Source organism: Bufo bufo, chromosome 5, assembly GCF_905171765.1.
Source record: "Bufo bufo chromosome 5, aBufBuf1.1, whole genome shotgun sequence".
NCBI lineage: Eukaryota > Metazoa > Chordata > Amphibia > Anura > Bufonidae > Bufo > Bufo bufo.
Window position 1 is genome coordinate 95,056,230 of NC_053393.1, and position 15,472 is coordinate 95,071,701.

The 15,472-nt window shown below is 46.5% G+C and overlaps 1 protein-coding gene and 1 long non-coding RNA gene across 2 annotated transcripts in view; one reads left to right on the top strand and one right to left on the bottom strand.

The window, feature by feature from the left end:
* LOC121000977 (fatty acid-binding protein, adipocyte-like) overlaps positions 1-15,472 on the bottom strand; it is a 268,479-nt gene that overhangs the window by 142,526 nt on the left and 110,481 nt on the right. The window lies entirely within an intron of this gene.
* Positions 4,924-10,827, top strand: LOC121000979. Its single transcript, XR_005778947.1, has 3 exons — positions 4,924-4,980; positions 6,820-6,913; positions 10,736-10,827. It is a non-coding gene; the product is annotated as an uncharacterized LOC121000979 (long non-coding RNA).

Genomic DNA, 15,472 nt, shown 5'->3' on the forward strand with positions numbered 1-15,472 from the left:
CTGTGCGGCGCATTGCTTATAGCACAGACCTGTCACTTACCAGTAATAAGGAGCGCCCGGCCGGCCACAGACAGTGCAGGTAAGTATAATGCTTCAAAAATTGCTAAGTAACCGATCGGAGCCCCAGCGATTAAACTGGAACTCCGATCGGAACTCTCCGCTGCCACCAATGATGGGGGGTGATTTTAATTAGGGGGGGAGGGGAGGCCGCACTGGCCACCAATGAATTTAATACTGGGGAGGGAGGGAGGGGGGGCCGCACTGGCCACCAATGAATGTAATACTGGGGAAGGAGGGATGGGGGGGCTGCACTGACCACCAATGAATTTAATACTGGGGAGGGAGGGAGAGGGGGCCGCACTGGCCACCAATGAATTTAATACTGGGGAGGGGGGGCCGCACTGGTCACCAATGAATTTAATACTGGGGAGGGAGGGAGGGGGGGCCGCATTGGCCACCAATGAATTTAAAACTGGGGAGGGGGGTCTGGCCCTCTGCTGCCTGGCAGCACCTGATCTCTTACAGGGGGCTTTGATCCGCACAATTAACCCCTCAGGTGCGGCACCTGAGGGGTTAATTGTGCGGATCACAGCCCATTTGTTAGAGATCAGGTGCTGCCAGGCAGCAGGGGGCCGTTAGGTCCACAGTTCTCAGTATATTCTAACTTGAAGCGTCCCCATCACTATGGGAATGCCTCTGTGTTAGAATATACTGTCGGATCTGAGTTTTCACGATCTAACTCAAATCCAATGGTATATTCTAACATAGAGGCGTTCCCATGGTGATGGGGACGCTTCAAGTTAAAATATATATATATTAATATTACCCGTACGTGAGGGGGGATTTATTTGATGACCGGCACTGGGGCACATATGAGGGGGCCTTTTATTTTATAAAGGGAACTGGGAGCACTTACTCGCTTTCAGGCAGCGATCTCTACTCTGAGTGGAGATTGCAGCCTGAAACCAGCATTTTCACAGTACTGCGCTCCAATTAGTTGGTCTGCATAGACCAACCAATTGGAGTGAGCGTGGGCAAGGGACCACTCTGATTGGTCCCTTGTCGGCACCCGGTGACGTCACCGGACTGGAGGGGGCGGAGCTTAGCGGGATCTCGGCCAGGCTAGTTACCGCCCCTCCATACATTTGCATAATTAGCTAGGCTGGCAGTGACGTCACCGAGCTCCCTGAGCAGCGGAAGAGGAAGCTTTCCTCCTCTGCAAGGGACCCGGTACATCACTGAGTGAAAGAAAACCTTCACTTCCGGCAGAGAATTTATTGGAGCAAAAGGGGGCATTAGAAGTAAGTTCATCAGGTAGGACATGGGTGTTGTTGATGTGGGTGACACTGCAGTACTATAGGACAAAGGTCCCAAATCACGGACAACCCCTTTAAATACAGGTATTTGAAATACAGCCATTTTGTGCACAAATCTTTAATTGCGGCCTAGTGTGGGTCAGGCTGTGTGAGATACACCCTGTATATACAGGGCTTATATTCTTATATTAATAAAACACCCTTTTTTGGGCAATATACACAATTTTTCAGGCCTTGCAGCATCAAGACGTTTGAAATTCCAGGGTTATATACTGCTGTCATATTCAGTTATTAAACTAACTCCCGTTTGGGCAAAAAAAGTTTATTTGGCAGCCTTTGCTGCAGATGTCATTGTGAGATACGCCCTTTATATACAGGTGTTCTCTTCAGTTATTTGAAATACAGCCATTTTGTGCACAAATCTTTAATTTCGGCCTAGTGTGTGTCACGGCGTGTGAGATACACCCTTTAAATACAGGGCTTCTATTCAGATATTTGAAATACAGCCATTTTGGGCAAACAAATTTAATTGAGGCCTAGTCTGGTTCAGGGCGTGTGAGATACACCCTGTACATACTGTCGTTCTATTCTACTATTAATTAAACACCCATTTAGGGCAAGATCCTAAATTCGAGAAATATGAGGAGAGCGTCAAATAAGGGACGTGGCCCAGGTCGTGGTGCTGCTGGTGGAGCTCCTGTTACAGGGAGAGGACGTGGTCGATCTGTGCCAGCTACACGCACAAGTGAAACTCCTTCCTCAGGTGCGAGTAGGCAACAGAACATGCAGTGATATTTGGTCAGGCCTAATGCGGCTCTACGAATGGTGAGGCCTGAACAAGTACAGGAGATAGTAGATTGGGTTGCAGATAGTGGCTCTAGTTCCTTCACATTGTCTCCCACCCAGTCTCATGCTGAAAGACCATAGTTGGCACCTGCAGCCGATGTCCATCAGTCTTTCACCTTGCAAATCAGCCAAGCAGTCTGAGCCCCAAGTCATGCAGCAGTCTCTTCTGCTTTTTGATTACTCTGTTAGCAGGGTTTCCCAGGGCCATCCACCTAGCCCTGCCCCATAAGTGGAAGAGATTGAGTGCCAACTGCTGGGGCTTTCGAAAGTGTGCAGACCGACAAGGAGGGCAGGGGTGAAGACTGGGTGGAAGATGATGTGGAGGACGATGAGGTCCTCGACCCCACATGGAATCAAGGTCATGCGAGTGACCTATGTAGTTCGGAGGAAGAGGCGGTGGTCGCACAGAGCCACCAGCACAGCAGAAGAGGGAGCAGGGTGCAAAAGCGGAGCGGCCGTCCTCTAGACAGTAAGCCTGCTACTGCCTACCGCAGCAAGGGACCAAGCACACCAAAGCCAGCTCCAAGGAGTTCCCTGGCGTGGCAGTTCTTCAGACAATTTGCTGACGACAAGACACGAGTAGTTTGCACGCTGTGCAATCAGAGCCTGAAGCGAGGCATAAACGTTCTCAACCTGAGCACAACCTGCATGACCAGGCATTTAAGTGCAAAGCACGAGCTGCAGTGGAGTAGACACCTCAAAAACCAAGAAAGGTCTCTGGCTCCTCCTGCTTCCTCTTCTGCTGCAGTCTCGGCCTCTTCATCCACCTCTGGAGTGACAGTGCCAACTGCCACCCCGCAAACAGAGGATCTTCCAGCAACACCACCACCTGGGTCATCAAGCATCTCCACAATGTCCCGCAGAAGAGTTCAGCTCTCCATCTCCCAAACGCTGGAGAGGAAGAGGAAGTACCCCCCTACCCACCCGCGATCACTAGCCCTGAATGCCAGCATTTCTAAATTACTGGCCTTTGAAATGCTGTCATTCCGTCTAGTGGAGACGGATAGTTTTAAAGGCTTTATGGCGGTGGCTGTCCAACAGTATGTCGTGCCCAGCTGCCACTACATTTCCAGGCGAGCCATCCCTTCCCTGCACAACCAGGTAGGGGACAAAATCAGGTGTGCACTGTCCAACGCCATCTGTGGCAAGGTGCACCTCACTACGGATACGTGGACCAGTAGGCACGGTTAGGGACGTTATATCTCCATAACAGCACACTGGGTAAATGCAGTGGCGGCTGGGCCTGAGGCGGATAGCAGTTTGGCGCATGTCCTTCCACCACCGAGGATTGCAGGGTGCTTCAGTTTGCCTCCTGTTGCTTCCTCCTCCTACTTTGCTTCCTCATCCTCTACCAGCTCCTCATCCGGTCAGCGTAACACCTTCACCACCAACTTCAGCACAGCCAGGGGTAAACGACAGCAGTCAGTTTTAAAACTTATCTGTTTGGGGGACAAACCCCACACCGTGCAGGAGCAGTGGACAGGCCTTGAACAACAGACCGATGAGTGGTTGGTGCCAGTGAGCCTCAAGCCCGGCCTGGTGGTGTGCGATAATGGGCGAAATCTCGTAGCAGCTCTGGAACTAGCCGGTTTGATGCACATCCCTTGTCTGGCGCATGTGCTGAATTTGGTGGTGCAGAGGTTCCTTAAAAATTACCCCGATATGTCAGAGCTGCTGCATAAAGTGCGGGCCGCCTGTGAGCGCTTTCGGCGTTCTCACCCTGCTGCTGCTCGCCTGTCAGCGCTGCAGCGTAACTTCAGCCTTCCCGCTCACCGCCTCATATGCGACGTGCCCACAAGGTGGAACTCCACCTTGCACATGCTGGTCAGACTGTGAGCAGCAGCAGGCGATAGTGGAGTTTCAGCTGCAGCACGCACGGGTGAGTCGCTCGGCGGAACAGCACCACTTCACCACCAATAACTGGGCCTCCATGTGAGACCTGTGTTCCTTGTTGCGCTGTTTCGAGTACTCCACCAACATGGCCAGTGCCGATAACGCCGTTCTCATCATAACTATCTTACTTTTATGCCTCCTTGAAAAAACGCTGCTGGCGATGATGGAAGAGGATGTGGCACAGGAGGAGGAAGAGGGATCATTTCGTAGGGTTTCCGGCCAGTCATTCCCAAGTGGCTCCGATGGTGGGTCCCTGCACCCACAAACGCCAGGTACACAATTGTCCAGCCAAGGCACAGTTCTGGAGGATGACGAGGTGGAGGATAAGGAGGAGAAGATGGAGGAGGAGGAACCATGTTCCAGTGGCGTAACTACCGGGGAAGCAGGGGAAGCGGCTGCTTCGGGGCCCGGACTGCCAAGGGGCCCGGCGCCCAGCTTGTGTGACAGTTTATTTTCAACTTAAATAGTTAATTAAAATTATCGATTCTCATCAGGGCCCCTGGATTAACAGCAGGCGCAGCGGCGGCGGCGGCGGGCCCCCCCCCCCCCCTAAATATGTTGATCGGATCATGCTCACTCTTTGTCTTTATTCTGTGACCTGACCTGTCTAATCTTATCTTACTGTCTCCTGTCCTGAAGTCTGCGCAGCGCTCAAGCTGTAGCCCCGCCCACATACTGTGATGAATGATTTTTCAGACGCAGGGAGCAGCAAGCGGCAGCAGTAGTGACACTCAGTCACAGCCTGACAGGTCAGCGGTCAGGTCACAGAAGGCGGGAGAAAACAGCCAGGAGCAGGAGGACAGGAGCTGCAGGCAGCAGTGCCAGTAGAGAAGAAGACGGCAGAGGCAGACGAGCCTGAGAGTCTGAGAGCAGACCAGTCCAGCACCCTGCACCAGCGGTCCAGCGCCCAGCCCAGAGCCAGAGTGTGAGTGTGGTAGTGGTACTACTACTAGTTAGTAAGTTGTAACTACTTTGTGACTGAGGTAAAGGAATATGGTTACTGTGAAGGCTGGGCCTGGGCCCTGGGGCAATAAAGGGGCATTGCTTGTCATAACTAGTGTGTGGAGTTGTGGTGGACACTAATGGAATGGGCCTTGGGGAATAATAACAACATTTTACTGTGGGGGCAATAAGGGAGGCTGGGAGCACAACTACTGTGAAGGCTGGGCCTGGGCCCTGGGGCAATAAAGGGGCATTGCTTGGCATAACTAGTGTGTGGAGTTGTGGTGGACACTAATGGAACGGGCCTTGGGGAATAATAATAACAAAATTTTACTGTGGGAGCAATAAGGGAGGCTGGGAGCACAACTACTGTGAAGGGGAAATAATAGAGCATAATAACTACTGTTTAGGGGTACTAAGGGGGGAATAACTACTGAGTGAGTGGGACGTCCGACGTTGTGTGGCGAGTGTAGTGAGGGAGGAGGGAGGGGTTGTGGGGAAGTTGCTCTGGGCATTCATAAATTTGCTCTGGCTGGGGCCCATACATTTCTAGCAACTGTCTGCATCTCCCTGGCCACTGTCTGAACCCCTGGGCCCTGGCCCTTATCTGTGCCCCCCTGCCTTTGTCTGCACCCCTGACCCCTGTGTGCACCTCCCTGGCCCTTATCTGCGCCTCCTTGGCCTGTGGGCTGTGCCCCTGGCCCTTGTCTGTGCCCCCCCTCCCCTTTTTCTGTGCCGCCCTGACCTGTGCCCCCCTGCTTGCTGTTCTGCCATCTACTACTGCTTATTTTATTGCTCTTATATATGCAGAGGGTGTGCGCTTATATGTGCCATAATAACCACTAGTACATGGCAAAACTGCGGGCGGAAAGGGGAGGCTGCCATGTACTGCAAGCTATAGAAATTTTATATAAAGATAAATAAACAAAAAAAAAAAAGTCTTCACTATTAAAATATAAAAAATACTAAAAACATGGTTTTGGTGACCATAACCCCCCCTCCTCCCCAACACTCACACGCACACACCAAGCAAAAAAAATTGAATAAGGGCCCATGCACACGACCATACGCCCTCTGAAACATTCGGTCCTTGAGATGCATTTATTGTGTGTACGGGAGCGCACAGCTTCGTAGATTACTAAAACGTATGACGTAGTCTCGCGCGCAGCCCAACGCGCAATTAACCTATGATGCTGTGCGCTCCTGTGCACACAATCATTGCTGCTCTGGAACATATGGCTCACAGCTCGCTCATGGACTGTATGTCTCGGAGGACATACTGTTGTGTGCATGGGCCCTAACAATGATCAAAAAATTGCACACACCCCAAAAATGGTACCAATAAAAACTACAGTTCACCCACATAAATGCCCTCATAAAGCTCTGTAGACAGAAATATGAAAAACTTATGGATATCAGAAAATGGTGATGCAAAGAAAAAAGTATTTTTCTGAAAGATTTTATTTTAACCCCTTCTACCCCAGAGGCTTTTTTTCCTTTTGCATTTTCGTTTTGTGCTCTCTGCCTTCCCAGAGCCTTAACTTTTTTTTTTCCCATTAACATAGTTGTATGAGGGCTTGTTTTTAGCAGGACAAGTTGTACTTTCCAACGCAACCATTTAATATTGCATAAAATGTAGTGGGAAGTGTAAAAAAAAATTTTTTACCACAGTTCTATAGTTTTTGTTTTTTCACTTGTGATCTTGATTCTCCAGGTCAGTATGAATCTGGCGGATACCACATATGTATAGTTTTTCTTTTGTATTTCTTCTAGTATATTTCTTCTAATAGTATATTACAAAATATTTTTTTCTATCTTCTAGATTTCATTGCTTGGAGCAGTGCGTCGCCAGAACTTGAAGAGGAGAAGAGCACGTCAGTGAAGACTGCAGTCCAGTGAGAAAGATCCCAACAAGGGTGAGTAAGGCTGGCTTCAGAGCTGTGGACCCGAGTGTCTCCTTCTCAGCCTCTACATCTTAGTAAAATTAGAGGAGGAGAAGGATGGACTTATAGAAACATAGAAACATAGAATGTGTCGGCAGATAAGAACCATTTGGCCCATCTAGTCTGCCCAATATACTGAATACTATGGATAGCCCCCGGCCCTATCTTATATGAAGGATGGCCTTATGCCTATCCCATGCATGCTTAAACCCCTTCACTGTATTTGCAGCTACCACTTCTGCAGGAAGGCTATTCCATGCATCCACTACTCTCTCAGTAAAGTAATACTTCCTTATATTACTTTTAAACCTTTGCCCCTCTAATTTAAAACTGTGTCCTCTTGTGGTAGTTTTTCTTCTTTTAAATATGCTCTCTTCCTTTACCGAGTTGATTCCCTTTATGTATTTAAAAGTTTCTATCATATCCCCTCTGTCTCTTCTTTCTTCCAAGCTATACATATTAAGGTCCTTTAACCTTTCCTGGTAAGTTTTATCCTGCAATCCATGTACTAGTTTAGTAGCTCTTCTCTGAACTCTCTCTAGAGTATCTATATCCTTCTGGAGATATGGCCTCCAGTACTGCGCACAATACTCCAAGTGAGGTCTCACCAGTGTTCTGTACAGCGGCATAAGCACTTCACTCTTTCTACTGCTTATACCTCTCCCTATACATCCAAGCATTCTGCTGGCATTTCGTGCTGCTCTATTACATTGTCTTCCCACCTTTAAGTCTTCTGAAATAATTACTCCTAAATCCCTTTCCTCAGATACTGAGGTCAGGACTGTGTCAAATATTCTATATTCTGCCCTTGGGTTTTTACGCCCCAGGTGCATTATCTTGCACTTATCCACATTAAATTTCAGTTTCCAGAGTTCTGACCATTCTTCTAGTTTTCCTAAATCCTTTTCCATTTGGCGTTTCCCTCCAGGAACATCAACCCTGTTACATATCTTTGTGTCATCAGCAAAAAGACAAACCTTACCAGCGAGGCCTTTTGCAATATCACTTATGAAGATATTAAACAAAATCGGTCCCAGTACAGATCCCTGTGGAACTTCCGTGGCATCCGGCACTGGCCGCCAAGCTATATGGGATTTGGACTTGGAATGTGCAGGGTGTTGGAAGAGGGCAGCAGCAGACTACTAAGAGAATCTCCTTAAAGGCTTTGTCTGTTTTTTTTTCTATTCATGACCTATCCATACAAGCGCTGCCTTCTCCTCATTGTTAACCTGCTTACCAACTGCAGTGAAGAGCAGTGTAATTGCTACTATGGCATCCACATTCACTTCTATGGTACATTACCCTACTACTCACTTGGACAGGAAGGAGCTGTCCCATTGAAGTGAATGCAGTTACGAGGGCAAGCAGGCAAACAATGAGGAGAAGGCAGTGCTTGTATGCGCTGCTTTCTCTTCAAACTGTTGATAAGCGGGGGGGGGGGGGCGGTGTTGGACACGCGCTGATCTGATACTGATGACCTATCTTGAGAATGAGTCATTAATAGAAAAAAAAGCTGGAAAAGCCCTTGAAGGAAATGATCTGCTTTTGTAAAACTGGTAAACGATCCGGTTAGGACATCAACATTATAGCTCATGCACACAATAGAAATTTTCTCCCATGTCCATTATTAGTTTTTTTTTTAGGCCTGTACGTATAACCATTCACTACAATGGGCTTTTTACTACAAAATCACGGTGACAACTTTATCTCACTGTGATTTAGTAGTAAAAACGTCACAGAGAGGCACAGAGCATTATCAGTCATGTTAATGCTCCGTGTTTCTGCTGTCTGGAGCGGGGCTTGGCTCTCTTTCACGCAGCGGATTCCACTTAGGGGAATCCGCTTATGTGAAAAAGCCCTGCTGCAGATCACCCTGTCATCCAGCAAAGAAATTTGTACATGTGGACACCAGAGTCCTGTTTTCTTGTCAGCTGATTGTGCTGTGTTATCAGCACCCTGCTCCGCAGAAATAATGTTGCTATAATAGGATGAGCAAATAAAATGGAAATCGCTTTTCCACAAAGAACAATAAAATATCTCAGCCCCAAAATCCAAAATTAGATAATCCATATTCTTTCTCAACTGTTAACGCAGTTTCAAAAGTTCTGCAAGCTAAAAACATGGACTTGTCTAAAACATCCACTTTAATAAAAAATGTTGCAGACAATCTGGTCCAATTCCGGAATCAGTTTGAGGAAGCAAAACAAACTGCGGCATCACTTGCACAACAGTGGGGCATTTCACCGGAATTTCAAAAGAAACGGATCCCCAAAGTCAAGCGCCATTTTGATGAATTGGCAGTAGATGAGAGATTAAACGATGCAGAAAAACATTTTAAAGTGACAGTTTTTTTACCCCTGTTTAGATGTAATAACATCTCAGCTTCCAAACAGGTTTAAGAGAATAGATCGGGTTCTTGGCCGTTTCAACATTATTCAGCCCACGATGCTTTCATCTGCATCAGATGATGAGCTCTTTAATGCTGCATCAAATCTGCAAAAAATCTACCAGGAAGATTTAACAAGCACTTTTCCTGGCCAGCTACTAAGTTTTCGATCTGCATTAAAAGAAGAGATCCTTAAGACATCCTCTGTCAGTGACCTTGCTCATCTCCTGTTAGTCGCCAACAGCGCACTGTCATCCACACTTCCAGATGTTTGTGTAGCCTTGCTACTATTCCTAACGCTACCTGTGACAGTAGCAAGTGCTGAAAGATCTTTTTCAAAGCTGAAATTAATAAAAAACTACTTGAGGAGTACGATGTCCGAACAGAGGCTTTCTGGACTTGCAGTGCTGAGCATTGAAAATGAGAGAGCTAGAAAACTAGACTTAGAGAGCATTGTGGACACGTTTGCAGAACTGAAGGCGCGCAGGTTTGAAGTTGGGAGGTTTGAAGTTTCAGCAGTTGACCGTTTCCTGCTAACTAACCAAAAAGTTTTACTAACAGTTTCTTTAGTGGAATTGCATATATTTTTAGTTTAAAGTAACACTCCTGAAAGAGTGTCACTTTTTATACTGTGAGGATTGAATAGATACTGTGATACCTCTCAAATGATTATCTAGGGTAGTGGTGTTCTCTTCAAATAATAATAATAAAAAGGTCAGTATGCATAATGTAACAAGAAATGGGGTTTGGATAAAGGGGTGGTCTTCTAATTGAGTTGGTCTTTTGGAGAGGTTTCACTATATATTCAATTTTTACCTGTGTAAAGCTGACCATACACATTAGATCTGGTGAACGCTGGTTTCACAGACACATCAATAGCCATTTTCGTCTATATTGGCTGTTGTTCAAACTTCCATACATGTTCAATGAAACAGGTCCATGAATATCTTTCATGGAATGTTCTTTCAAAGAGAGAGCTTTCGTTCACAAACAGTCTTTCTTTAAACAAAAGATCTTTTTGCTGACGACATTGGTATTGAACACTAATTTTCTACAGTTGTTCCCCTAAAACTGTTGGTCATTGTTAAATTTCACCTGACAATCATTCATTTTCGTAGATATTGACAATTTTGATCAAGTGTAACAAAATATGTATGGTCACCTTTGGATTTTATTAGCTGCCCAAATGTTTGACCAGTTTGAGGGTCTGGACTGTGTTTTTGAGGGCACAAACTAAATGTTGATTTCTTTTCTTTTTGCAACGCCATTGACTTTGGTTTCAAGTCCTGTTTATGTTAATGTAAGTTTTACATACATTGTTTGAACCAATCCTATAATTTCTAAATGTAGAAGAAACAGAATTGTATATGCATATGGATGAGTTATATTTCCTGTTTTTGTGTCACTAGATTGATTTGTTGTTGCACTTCTACGTGTTTACCATAGAAATACATGTGTGCATGACATAGATGGTTCTCTCCTGGTTCTTTTGGTTTCAGGTAAGTTTTTGGTTGAATTATATATGTGTGTAGAATTTAGTATATTTCAAAATATCTGTTATACTTTCAAATTTAAATAGTAAATTTTAAGTGAGAATAACTATTTCTTTTTTGTTATTTAGGTTGTAGTTATATTTTTCAAGTTGGAACAATCAAGGTGGAAGAGATGGAGACAAGAAACTTCTGATCTCATTTGTCGTGTTTCAGGTAAGTTTTTAATAAACTATTATGCCTTTTATTTATTATGCAGTAATTTTCTTGTACTTAACTCTACTTTGTGCAATTTTCCTGTTATTCTAAGTTTCTGAGTTCATTGTCAATTGGGTATGTCCCTACAATCTGAGACTGCATCAGGCGGTATAGAAACACATCCATCTCGTAAATACAGTTGCCAATGAACTTAGAATAACAGAGGAATTATACACTGCAAAGTTGTGAGCAAAGATGATCCAGAATTGTTTGCAACATGCAGTGTAATTAATAAAACAGACATGTCAGTTGTGGTGATGGGTCCTATTTCACAAAGGGTTACAGGAAAAGAAGGGAGGGAAATGTAAAGTTCGGCAAAGGCAGTGATACAATTCTCTATATCAGGGACCATCAACCTCTGGCACTCCAGCAGTTCCTAAACTATTATACCCAGGATGCTTAGTTCACCTCTATGGGGGTTACACTAACAGCTTAGCTAGTGTGCATGCTGGGAGTTGTAATTTCTCTGCAGTGGGAGTGTCAAAAGCTGATGATCCCTGTTGTACATAATGAAACATAAATAGATACTGTAGGGGGTTAGCTCTTCACCGGGGGTCATTCTCACAGATACGCCTTTAGGACACCAGGTTTCAGGTCCAAACAGTGCATTTATTGTTCACACTCCAACCAATACAGGTTATCATGAAGTCGCAGCTTCACCTAACACATGTGACATCCACATAAAATAATAAACACTCGCCCGTCCAGGCTCTAACTAAACATAAAGTTTCCTGACTCACCTAGGTCCCAGTTCACACCCTGTGAACTCATGCGGCTTTTGTCAGCCAATGTCCCACAGCCTCCTGGCTGTACAGAGCACAGTACGCCCACTGTCTCCAGTTCAGTATTTCTTGTGGGGGATTGGGGCTCAGTAGTCTGCCTGACTATGGCCCTGCGACCGCCCCAGGCGTCGCTGCGTCCCCCAACTCCAGGCTACACCCAGCCTCGTGGTCCCTCAGCCTTGCCCAGCTGAGACCACACAGACAGAGCCTCCAGGCCTCTGTCCACAGGTAACACACTACCCCCTTTCTGACACTCTGGGAGGTGCCTTATGCCAGGCTGATTACCTCCAGCTTCTCTCACCTGTGGTGGAACAGGGGTGTGGACCACACTATCCACCCCTTCCTTGCCTCTAACCTGAGTGAGACCTGTCACTGTCTCACAATACATAATATATTCATGTATTGTGCATATTTAAAATTATATTTATCTAAACAGAGAGAATTTCCACAACTTGAAATGCTGTGGCTGGGAAGGTTCTTCGGAAGTCCAAAGCGTATCAAGATTTTAGTATTTTTTTGCAGGAATCTGTAACTGTAAAAAAGTGTAACATAGTCTTGGAAAGTTCAAATGTTTTGTTCCTGGCAATAAAGAGTTTTTAGTATTAGTTATAAGTATTTCAGGCTTTGAATCTTTTTTTACCTCCCAAATGTATGGGGGCTATAAGGGATGTGTGAGGCGGGGGGGGGGGGGGATGGGGGTTGATCTTGACTAGTCACAGGAGTGTGGGGGCTACATGGTAGGAGGGTTAAGACTTTGACAGGGGCCCCACAACAGTATTATACAATGACACTACATGACAGACTGTGTGTGTGTATATAATATATATACACTGCTCAAAAAAATAAAGGGAACACTTAAACAACACAATGTAACTCCAAGTCAATCACACTTCTGTGAAATCAAACTGTCCACTTAGGAAGCAACACTGAGTGACAATCAATTTCACATGCTGTTGTGCAAATGGGATAGACAACAGGTGGAAATTATAGGCAATTAGCAAGACACCCCCAATAAAGGAGTGGTTCTGCAGGTGGTTACCATAGACCACTTCTCAGTTCCTATGCTTCCTGGCTGATGTTTTGGTCACTTTTGAATGCTGGCGGTGCTTTCACTCTAGTGGTAGCATGAGACGGAGTCTACAACCCACACAAGTGGCTCAGGTAGTGCAGCTTATCCAGGATGGCACATCAATGTGAGCTGTGGCAAGAAGGTTTTCTGTGTCTGTCAGCGTAGTGTCCAGAGCATGGAGGCGCTACCAGGAGACAGGCCAATACATTAGGAGATGTGGAGGAGGCCGTAGGAGGGCAGCAACCCAGCAGCAGGACCGCTACCTCCGCCTTTGTGCAAGGAGGAACAGGAGGAGCACTGCCAGAGCCCTGCAAAATGACCTCCAGCAGGCCCCAAATGTGCATGTGTCTGCTCAAACGGTCAGAAACAGACTCCATGAGGGTAATATTAGGGCCTGACGTCCACAAGTGGGGGTTGTGCTTACAGCCCAACACCGTGCAGGACGTTTGGCATTTGCCAGAGAAAACCAAGATTGGCAAATTCGCCACTGGTGCCCTGTGCTCTTCACAGATGAAAGCAGGTTCACACTGAGCACATGTGACAGACGTGACAGAGTCTGGAGACGCCGTGGAGAACGTTCTGCTGCCTGCAACATCCTCCAGCATGACCGGTTTGGCATTGGGTCAGTAATGGTGTGGGGTGGCATTTCTTTGGAGGGCCGCACAGCCCTTCATGTGCTTGCCAGAGGTAGCCTGACTGCCATTAGGTACCGAGATGAGATCCTCAGACCCCTTGTGAGACCATATCCTGGTGCGGTTGGCCCTGGGTTCCTCCTAATGCAAGACAATGCTAGACCTTATGTGGCTGAAGTGTGTCAGCAGTTCCTGCAGAACGAAGGCATTGATGCTATGGACTGGACCGCCCGTTCCCCAGACCTGAATCCAATTGAGCACATCTGGGACATCATGTCTCGCTCTATCCACCAACGTCACGTTGCACCACAGACTGTCCAGGAGTTGGCAGATGCTTTAGTCCAGGTCTGGGAGGAGATCCCTCAGGAGACCGTCCGCCACCTCATCAGGAGCATGCACAGGCGTTGTAGGGAGGTCATACAGGCACGGGGAGGCCACACACACTACTGAGCCTCGTTTTGACTTGTTTTAAGGACATTACATCAAAGTTGGATCAGCCTGTAGTGTGTTTTTCCACTTTAATTTTGAGTGTGACTCCAAATCCAGACCTCCATGGGTTGAAAAATTAGATTTCCATTTTTTAATTTTTGTGTGATTTTGTTGTCAGCACATTCAACTATGTAAAGAACAAAGTATTTCAGAAGAATATTTAATTAATTCAGATCTAGGATGTGTTATTTTTGTGTTCCCTTTATTTTTTTGAGCAGTGTATATATATATATATATACAAATTATATAGGAAAAGGATGGCGTGGCAGCCTGGTCTGGTCTAGATCGTGACTTGCCAAAGGAGTGGGGTTTACACAGGAGGAGTGAGGTGCGAAGCGCGCTGGGGGGGCCCTTACAAAAATTTGCTGTGGGGCCCAGTCACTTTTAGTTACGCCCCTGCCATGTTCACAGCAGGGTGGCACCCAGACCAGCTCATGGCCATCACTGGTGCGTGGCTGGGGGGATACAGAAGACACAGACGATACACCTCCCTTAGAGGACAGCTTTTTGTTGCCTCTGGGCAGCCTGGCACACATGAGCGATTACATGCTGCAGTGTCTCCGCAACGACCGCCGAGTTGCCCACATTCTAATTTGTGCTGATTACTGGGTGGCCACGCTGCTGGATCCCTGTTACAAGGACAACGTACTGTCCTTAATTCCATCACTGGAGCGCGATCGTAAGATGCGCGAGTACAAGCGCACACTGGTAGACGCGCTGCTGGTGGCATTCCCACCTGACAGCGGGGCACAGTGCAAGTGTAACATCCCAGAGTTATGTTACTAAACTCTTTCACACCGCTACAACCTGTTAAGTGTATCTGTACTGTTATCTTGTGTAAGTCAATATCACATTCTCACAAATGTGCATTATTCTAAGCCTGTTACATATATTTGCTGTAATTTCCATGTACACCAGCAGGTGGCAGCAATGTTTAGCAGGCCTTAGTAACAGTTTAGTATATCTAGACTGGAATAGTACATTCCAGTCTAGCTCCCCCCTCTTTGAGGAGGTGTGGAATGTTCCCACATCCTGCCTCATGGGGAGGAAAGGAAGTTCAGTTAGTGTGCCAGCCACCTCGGCTAGGGGAAGGCTGTGCTGGTAGGAGCTCCCAGAAATAGGGATCCAGGCCAGAATCTAGTCTCGGCTGAGACCAAAGATCTTCATCTCCAGTCTGAGCCCTTTAGCCTCAACTGGTGACAAGCAAGCAGCCATCTCCAGAACTCCAGGACAAACCATTCCCTGTGAGCATAACTGTGAGTACCATCCAGAGACCAGGAGAAGCCAAATTCCTCCTCAGCTAGTCAATCCCCAACACAGCAGAAGATAGAGCAGAAGATTGTAATTCTTGCCATATTCTCCAGGCACATGATAGAAGCAGAAGAGATAGTAATCCCTGCCACATATTGCCAATACCTGCTGGGAC